Here is a 9,436-nt window from a genome sequence, read left to right as displayed (position 1 = left end):
GCACAATAGGAGGGACTGGGATCATTCCAGGAGCTAGCCATTGTTCACACATACAATAGCATACAAAATGCAATTGCCATGTTGACTGTAGGAAAGTCCACCAAAGCTTTTGCCAGAGAATTGACTGTTAATTTCTCTACATAAGCCGCCTCCAATGTCGTTTTAGAGAATTTGGCAGTATGTCCAACCGGCCTCACAACCGCAGACCACGTGTAACCACTTCAGCCCAGGACGTCCACATCTGGCTTCTTCACCTGAGGGATCCTCTGAAACCAGCAACCCTGACAGCTGATGAAACTGAGGAGTATTTCTGTCTGTAATAAAGCCCTTTTGTGGGGAAGAACTCATTCTGATTGGCTTGGCCTGGCTCCCCTGTGGCTGCTCACTTGCCCTCCCAGTCCAATCCATTGCTGCACCACCTGCTCTCCCAGTCCCACCCATGGCTGCGCCCCTGCCCAGTCCTGTGAAATCCATAGATTGGGGCCTAATGAATTTAATTCAATTGACTGATTTCCTTATATGAAATGTAACTCAGAAAAATCTTTCATTGTTGCTTGCGGCGTTTACATTTTGGTTCAGTATAGTTAACGTTAGCGAACTCTGCATTCTATACGGGTATGCCAATGGCCTGCTGCGATGCCCACTATATAGCGCTTTTCAGATCTATTCATATATTTAGCTACGGCAGATAGCTAGATCGGTGATGAGATGACCATTCAGTATGTAAACTAGCGGGCTTGGCCACCAATTAAATGGCTGGTCTTACCTTATCCTTGATCAGCATTTTGACTGTCGCATAAAATACGCTTTAAATCGATGTAAAAAAAGACCTAATCCACACTTAGTGTGGTACTGTCAAATTGAGCAAACCAGATTGTTCAATCTTTTTGATTCAACTTTATTTCCTGTGTAAGTCACTATTCTGACCGTCCATCGTGTTTTGTGAGACGCTTTACAGACTACTTTATGGGGAGAAAAGATGTGACTATTACCATTTTCACTTTTAAAACCCATAAAAATTCAAGGATGTTTTCAGACCAGGAAATACCAAAAGTGATGATGTTGGTAGGTTTTTAGGTCTATAATTATCGCTCCTTGACCTCTCACGGGTGTTCAGAATTAAGATGATTAGGATCAATTGGTCCATAAATATTTGTAGTTTGTAGGCACTCCTAGATCATTCAGTCATGTCACTCCTTTGGCAATGTGCAATTGTTTTGGCTGTCGTAGCAGCAAGCGCTGCCAATGAAGGTACGTCTAATAATGAACGCATAATATGATTATGTAGCGCTGATACCATGTTAACTTGAATAGGCTACTTATCTCATGCTGACCGCCCAACAGACTAGCCAAGTTGTGGTGTTGGCTCTTGAGATGTGAATGATGACATTATCACATTTATATTTTTAGATTTTAATGTGGATTGTGAGAAACACTCCATTAAAGTGACATGGAAGGTCAGTCCAGAGTTGGCTGAACATGCCGCCCGTCTTTTCCTTGGACACTGTGTTCCGTCCACATTTTCTGTTCTTCCCACGGGAGAAGGCATGGCGACATTCCACTACAACCTCAATGGCTGTGCCATCAAGAAACGGGTAATGTCTAACTCTTGACCCAATGTATGCCATTTTGGATCCTGCGACGACTAATGCTTCTCCTTCTATTCCCCAGGTGACTGGCAAAAAACACATCTATTCAACCAGCCTGACTTACAGACCTAACCGAAAGCCCAAACCTGCTGCTATTAGTCACCATATTAAGTGTGTTTACATAAGGTAACCATCTATGCCAGGGGTACTCAACTCTTACCTAAGAGGTATTTCGGTTCTACTTTATCATTAATTGCACACACCTGGTGTCCCAGGTCTAAATCAGTCCCTAATTAGAGGGGAATGATTATTTTTTTTAAATGCAGTGGAACTGAGTGGAGTTTTAGGGCTCTCTTTGGGTGTAGTGTACTCTAGCTATGGTGTTGGAATCAAATCTTCCTAAGCCTTTGCCACCTTCATTATTAAACTAAACATTCCCCCTTGTATGTAGACCTGAGGGATGGATTCCCCCATTCCTTATCCCTGCCTATGGTAGTGCTGAGGGTCATGGAGGATTGGTTTTCCACATGGCACTCCTCAATGGTGAGTGACTCATACAACATCAATTATTGTAAGAATATGTTCAGTCAATTTACCTGGTAAAGAAATTCCTAGCAGAGGACACTGCCCAAAGCTAGTTGAAACCTGTGGCTGTACAGTACGTATGAGCATTGCGCCCCTTCCCCTCTCTGTTGCATGTAGAAGACCTTACTGGTCTGGCTAAGAGCAGCCTGTTTCCCCTGGGCTCTTTCATCCCCATCTGGGCAGCAGTGGATCAGAAGGACCATCAGCCCTTGCTGCTCTTTGGAGGAGTGTGTGGCGGCCACAACACCAGAACTGCAGTCTGCGAGCCTGGTGTACCCCATAATCACCAACAAGGGGTATGTACCAGACCTGGCTATGGCCATGTAGGGTGCACGTTTTGGTTTTTGACTGCCTAGCGCTAAACAGCCTACTCAAATGTTGAAAAGTATTGAATACATTTTAAGTTAGCTTATTTGCTGGATGGAAGTTCTGTTTGTCTGCTCATTGCACAATGCATTTTCAGTTGCCTTGCAGATGGGAAGACTGGGAACTCCAGGTTCCTGCCTAGGTACCACTCGTCTGCTATTCTGCTTTACCTGCAGTCCTTCAAGTTTGCCTTAGGCGAGGAAGTGAGTGGACCACAAGTTCTCGGTGCGACTGGGTTGTTTTCATACTGTAGCTCTTGACTGTTCTCTTATTTCACCCCAGGTGTATATTCATTGTAAGCTTGTTGCATGGGACCCTGAGGTTTTTGATATAGAAAGAAGGCCTGCCACTACATTAAAGAGACTGGAGAGTAAGTATTGGTCACATAACGACCATAATGACGTTAGTGCCAATGCAACAGCCAACTTTTTTATTCATAGATGGGAGCTGCTGGACGACCCGTCTCAAAGTGACCTCTGCAAGTGCTGTGACTCGAGTTGCAAGCCTCGGTTGAAGAGGGGTGTGGATTCAGGTATTTTGAGGCACTTCATTTCAAGCCTGACTAAACTGTAGTTCCATATTCATTTGAGCTGATCACTCTTGAGTTCTGATGGGACTGCAGCTTGAAGTAATTTATATATTTTTCTCAGAACCCCAGGGCCTGGTTCAAAACTCTGTTCTTGGACCGCTCACAATAGTGGAAAACTCTGAAACCGGATCCCCAGTGAATTTGTAAAATATCCTACTGTAGAACAAGGTTGGTGATTTTGGCATTGAAGACTATAGTTTACACTTGGCTTTTAATTGTATGAGCTTTGATGCCAAATGAACTTGAACCTGTAACCTACTCATCTGTCATTGTGTTCTGTATTCAGTTGACTGGTTGGTGTAATGGTCTGGAACACTTTGCTTGTCAGGTGTGTGTGTGCTGGTTATTTTACTGTAACATCCCCCAACGGCAATGAGATGCATGTTACTAACACTTCTTCAACCTGTTACAGGGATGGCTGTCTTTTCTGTCTCTACAGCCATCTAATTGTAGGTGGCCTGAAGGGTGCATCACTTTCCACTATCCCCAGTATGGATATGAAGTCCTTTGACTTGAGCACGTTTCAATAAAATGAATACTTTACAATGGTGTTTGTTTCTAATGGTTGTCAAAATGCTATGATCCTGATGAGATGTACCTAAATCCAGTAGTGCGGTGCCGGTATCTACACAAAATAGCCAAGATGTGACCATCTGGTTGTAAGAAGATGATCTCAATGAGAGTTTTGTGACTTTGTGTTCTGGACTTCCCAGTGTCCTGATTACTCTTGAACTGTAACACTTTCTTCTTTTGGCATAATTAGTTTGCTAATGATAGTCACAGCAGGTGTTCATGCAATGGTAACGCTATTTGAAAGATTGTCATAAGTGAACCTGCTTATTGTTGGCTATACTTTTTCAGCAGTAGCCCACCCCAAGATCAAATTGACAAGCCAAGTTTAGAGATTGTAGGTGGCTGATGGCCATGCTTAATGGCTGTGATAGGAGGAAACTGAGGCTGGATCAACAGCATTGTACATAGTTACTCCACAATACTAACCAAAATTACAGAAGGAAGTCTGTACAGAATATAATATTCCAAAACATGCATCCTGTTTGCAATAAGGTACTAAAGTAAAACTGTACAAAATTAGGTCAAAGAAGTAACTTTGTCCTGAATACAAAGCATTACAGTATGTTTGAGGCAAATCAAACACAACACATGACTGAGTACCACACTTCATATTTTCCAAGCATGGTGGTGGCTGCATCATGTTATGGGTATGCGTGTCATCGGCAAGGACTGGTGAATATTTTAGGATCAAAATAAATGGAATAGAGCTAAGCGCAGGCAAAATCCTAAAAGGAAAACCTGGTTCAGTCTGCTTTCCAACAGACACTTGGAGACAAACTCACCATTCAGCAGGACAATAACCTAAAACACAAGGCCAAATATACACTACTGTTGATCAATAACCAATTTGACAGAGCTTGAAGAATTCTGTAAAGAATAATGGGAAAATATTGCACGATTTTTATTTTTTTATTTTACCTTTAACCAGGCAAGTCAGTTAAGAACACATTCTTATTTTCAATGACTGCCTGGGAACAGTGGGTTTAACTGCCTGTTCAGGGGCAGAACGACAGATTTGTACCTTGTCAGCTCGGGGGTTTGAACCGCAACCTTCCGGTTACTAGTCCAACGCTCTAACCACTAGGCTACCCTGCTGCCAACATAGAGGTGTGGAAAGCTCTTATAGACTTACCCAGAAAGACTCACTGCTGTAATCTCTGCCAAAGGTGCTTGTACAATGAGGTATTTAATTTTCAATCAATTTGCAAACATTTCTATAAACATGTTTTTACTTTGTCATTATGGGCTATGTGTAGATGGGTGATTTATTCATTTTATTCAGGCTGTAACACAAAATGTGGAATAAGTCAAAGGTACGAATTCTTTCGGGAGGCTAAAACTGTTGAGCTAGCTAGCAGCTTGGTAACTAAGGCTAAACTGTTGGCTTGCTATCATAATGTAGAAAACACATTTTACCTAACTAATTTTAGCTTGTATCACATTTAGTATTTAATAAGTTAATTAGACTAACTGGAAACAGGACATTAATGCACAAAATGAAGAACTATATTCAACTTTGCTTATATGCTGCTCGCTCCTGCAGAATTTTGTACTTCCTATTCCTCCACTTTTTTCCCAAACGTGTTTATTTTGCCTATCAAGTGACATGTTTACCTGCAATAGACCCTCAATTATGATATCAGTGTGCTGAAATGCATTGAGATTTATATTTTAATAACAGCCAAATGTATCATGTAGCGTCAGTGTCATAGGTCTACAGAACATGAACTTTAAACCTGTCATAGAGTACAGAGAACATACATGGCTTGTGGCCCTGGGAGTATACAATGGAGTGTATAAATTATTTTTTACCAAATGTTGCTTAAAATTTGAGACTTTGCTTTTTGTTGTTATCGATGCAAAAACAATGTGGGGTAAAAATAGAGAGAAAAAGGGAAACTTTCAACAGTAATGGCAATGTTGTCATAGTTTCCCTGTTGCCACTTATGTAACTGTAATAATCTGTTTACACTTTATTCAAATGAAATCATTTTCACGTATGCACTGGCCAAAGATGTTTAAATGAGAGTTGTCACCTGGTGGCAACAAATGTTGGCAACAAATGGAACCACAGGAAAAACACCTTAGAAATAATATTCAATTGTCCACATGATAGAGCCATATAAGAGTTATAAGGTAACATGAGTAAATTACATCAGTTATCAGTTACATGGAGTTATCTGGGGATGTACTGTTACTTGCTTTGAGGATACAGCGGTAGATTGACACATGGTGGCTTTCCTGCGGCGTTCATGTTCATAGATTCTCTCCTGTACTTCACTTGCAGTCCATTTCTCAGCAGACTTGTATTGGAATACTGCTGCCAGTGTGGGGTCAGGGCAGTAGGGTTACAAACATCCTAACGACATCGGAGTCAATCTTCTTACCTTGTCTCTTAAGGCCCTCGTCAGCGACATCTACGGCCTTGTTCAATCGAACCCAATACTCCATAACAGCCTCTCCGGGTACAGGTTTAGTATTGTAAAAATCAGCCAAGGGCATGGATGAATAGGCCAATTCGCTGAATTTCTGATTCAGAATGTCAAATACAATCTCTGGCTTCTCTGTAGGATCAACTGTTGTCTCATTGCGTAAATTTATCTTTACCATGTCTCTTGCTTTGCCAGATAATCAACTAATTATCTCATCTGATTGTTCCCCAACCGGACATCCCTTCCTCCTCAAGTATATTCACATCAACTCCTCCTATTCATGAATGGAGCATTTGTCTGTAACATCTCCTCTATATGTAGGAGGTTCCTTTATGTCTGATTGCATGATGAACTTAATTTTACTGAGATCTACATATCCTACCGACTCTGAATGATGATCACTTATCTTTTCTGTACTTACTGGTGGCTCATAAGTACTGGACCTGCCACTCTGTAGTTCTTCCCTAATGGAGCTCCCTATTTCCTGGGCTAGCTGAGTGACCAGCTCAGCTAGACCATCTACAGGGGCATTTGGATTAACACCAGATGAAGGGCTTTCATCCAAAACATGGGGGAACCTCCTGCACCTACACACTTTACAGGGGTGTGATCAGAGTATGAGAAAAACCTCCCCCTCCCAGCAGTGAATTTGGGTTCATCACCATTATAAGATGCCATGCCACTAAACCACCAATGTTACGTTAAAATGTCTGTTGATGAACACACCTCTATGTTGGTTAACTTCTTGCGTCGAGCCATCCCGGATCCGGGATCGTGACTACAGCCTCAAGTCCATTACCATAACGCAACGTTAACTATTCATGAAAATCGCAAATGAAATGAAATCAATATGCTAGCTCTCAAGCTTAGCCTTTTGTTAACAACACTGTCATCTCAGATTTTCAAAATATGCTTCTCAACCATAGCAAAACAAGCATTTGTGTAACAGTATTGATAGCTAGCGTAGCATTTAGCGTTAGCATTCAGCAGGCAACATTTTCACAAAAACCAGAAAAGCATTCAAATAAAATCATTTACCTTTGAAGAACTTCGGATGTTTTCAATGAGGAGACTCTCAGTTAGATAGCAAATGTTCAATTTTTCCTGAAAGATTATTTGTTTAGGACAAATCGCTCCGTTTTCTGCGTCACGTTTAGCTACGAAAAAAACCTGTTTCCAAGATTGTGTAAATCTATCCGCAAGCTCATTAGCATAACGCAACGTTAACTATTCATGAAAATCGCAAATGAAATGAAATAAATCTATTTGCTCTCAAGCTTAGCCTTTTGTTAACCTGTTGCGACGAGCCATCCCGGATCCGGGATCGTGAATACAGCCTCAAGCTCATTACCATAACGCAACGTTAACTATTCATGAAAATGGCAAATGAAATGAAATCAATATGCTAGCTCTCAAGCTTAGATTTTTGTTAACAACACTGTCATCTCATATTTTCAAAATATGCTTCTCAACCATTGCAAAACAAGCATTTGTGTAACACTATTGATAGCTAGTGTAGCATTTAGCGTTAGCATTCAGCAGGCAACATTTTCACAAAAACCAGAAAAACATTCAAATAAAATCATTTACCTTTGAAGAACAGATGTTTTCAATGAGGAGACTCTCAGTTAGATAGCAAATGTTCAGTTTTTACAAAAAGATTATTTGTTTAGGACAAATCGCTCCGTTTTCTGTGTCACGTTTAGCTACGAAAGAAACCTGTATCCAGGATTGTGTAAATCTATCCGCAAGCTCATTAGCATAACGCAACGTTAACTATTCATGAAAATCGCAAATGAAATGAAATCAATCTATTTGATCTCAAGCTTAGCCTTTTGTTAACAACACTGTCATCTCAGATTTTCAAAAATATGCTTCTCAACCATTGCAAAACAAGCATTTGTGTAACACTATTGATAGCCTAGCATAGTATTATGCCTGACATTCAGCAAGCAACTTTTTCACAAAAACCAGAAAAACATTAAAATAAAATAATTTACCTTTGAAGAACTTTGAAGAACTTCAGATGTTTTCAATGAGGAAACTCTCAGTTAGATAGCAAATGTTCAGTTTTTACAAAAAGATCATTTGTGTTGACAAATCGCTCCGTTTTCTTCATCACGTTTGGGTAAGAACAAAAAAACAAAACAAAAAACAAAAAATATTAAGTCATTAAAACGCAAACTTTTTTCCAAATTAACTCCATAATATCGACAGAAACATGGCAAACGATGTTTAGAATCAATCCTCAAGGTGTTTTTCACATATCTATCGATGATAAATCCTTCGTGGCAGGTGACTTTCTCTTCTGAAGAAATGGAACACACATGGACCTAGAGAATATGCAATAATTTCGACACAGGACACCGGGCGGACCCCTGGTAAATGTAGTCTCTTATGGTCAATCTTCCAATGATATGCCTACAAATACGTCACAATGTTGCAGACATCTTGGACGAACGGCAGAGAGCATAAGCTCGTTCACGGCACATTCACAGCCATATAAGGAGACGATAGAAAAACAGAGCTTCAAAAATTCTGCTCATTTCCTGTTTGAGTTTCCTCTTGGTTTCGCCTGTAGCATGAGTTCCGTGGCACTCACAGATAATATCTTTGCAGTTTTGAAAACGTCAGAGTGTTTTCCTTCCAAAGCTGCCAATTATATGCATAGTCGAGCATCTTTTCGTGACAAAATATTGCGCTTAAAACGGGCACGTCTTTTTATCCAATAATGACATAGCGCCCCCATAGGTTGAAGAGGTTAACTATAAACAGCGCTCTCAATGCATTGTTGTCAGAAAAAAAATCAACAGGAAAAGACTGTAGTTCCGATTTTTGCCACAAGGCGGCAAGAGTACCTCAATGATATAATTAGTCTCTAGAGCAGCAGCGCCGCGGTGATTGAGCTGATGTCGATCAACGATGAATCCGGGTCTAGAAGGCACCAATGTAACCGGTGCTATACTGCACCGCTGTAACTCTGCGTTGTGTGTGGTTGATTGAGACTATAGACGTGGACTTTGGAGACCAGGTAGTTTTAATTAAGCAGAACTCACTCTCTGCATCTTGCATCTGCATCCAAAAGGAAATAAAACATTTGTAGAGCACATATGTTCTGAGAATCGTTGCCTATTTCTCTCAGTGCATCAAAATGATTTTTGAATACAAACATTAATACAGTCTCTCCTTATTATACGTAACATATTTTACAAAGATAAAACCACATACCTGCATCCAAAAGGAAATAAAACATTTGTAGAGAACATATGTTCTGAGAATCATCGCCTCTTTCTACAACAGAT

At 40.5% G+C, this 9,436-nt stretch overlaps 1 pseudogene; it reads left to right on the top strand.

Annotated features, from left to right (window-relative positions):
• The first annotated feature begins 1,145 nt into the window (after positions 1-1,145).
• Positions 1,146-3,675, top strand: LOC135566898 (uncharacterized; annotated as a pseudogene).
• Positions 3,676-9,436: the final 5,761 nt, after the last annotated feature.

The sequence above is a fragment of the Oncorhynchus nerka genome, unplaced genomic scaffold (genome assembly GCF_034236695.1).
Source record: "Oncorhynchus nerka isolate Pitt River unplaced genomic scaffold, Oner_Uvic_2.0 unplaced_scaffold_3025, whole genome shotgun sequence".
Taxonomy (NCBI): domain Eukaryota; kingdom Metazoa; phylum Chordata; class Actinopteri; order Salmoniformes; family Salmonidae; genus Oncorhynchus; species Oncorhynchus nerka.
This window is presented reverse-complemented; position numbering and strand designations above follow the sequence as displayed.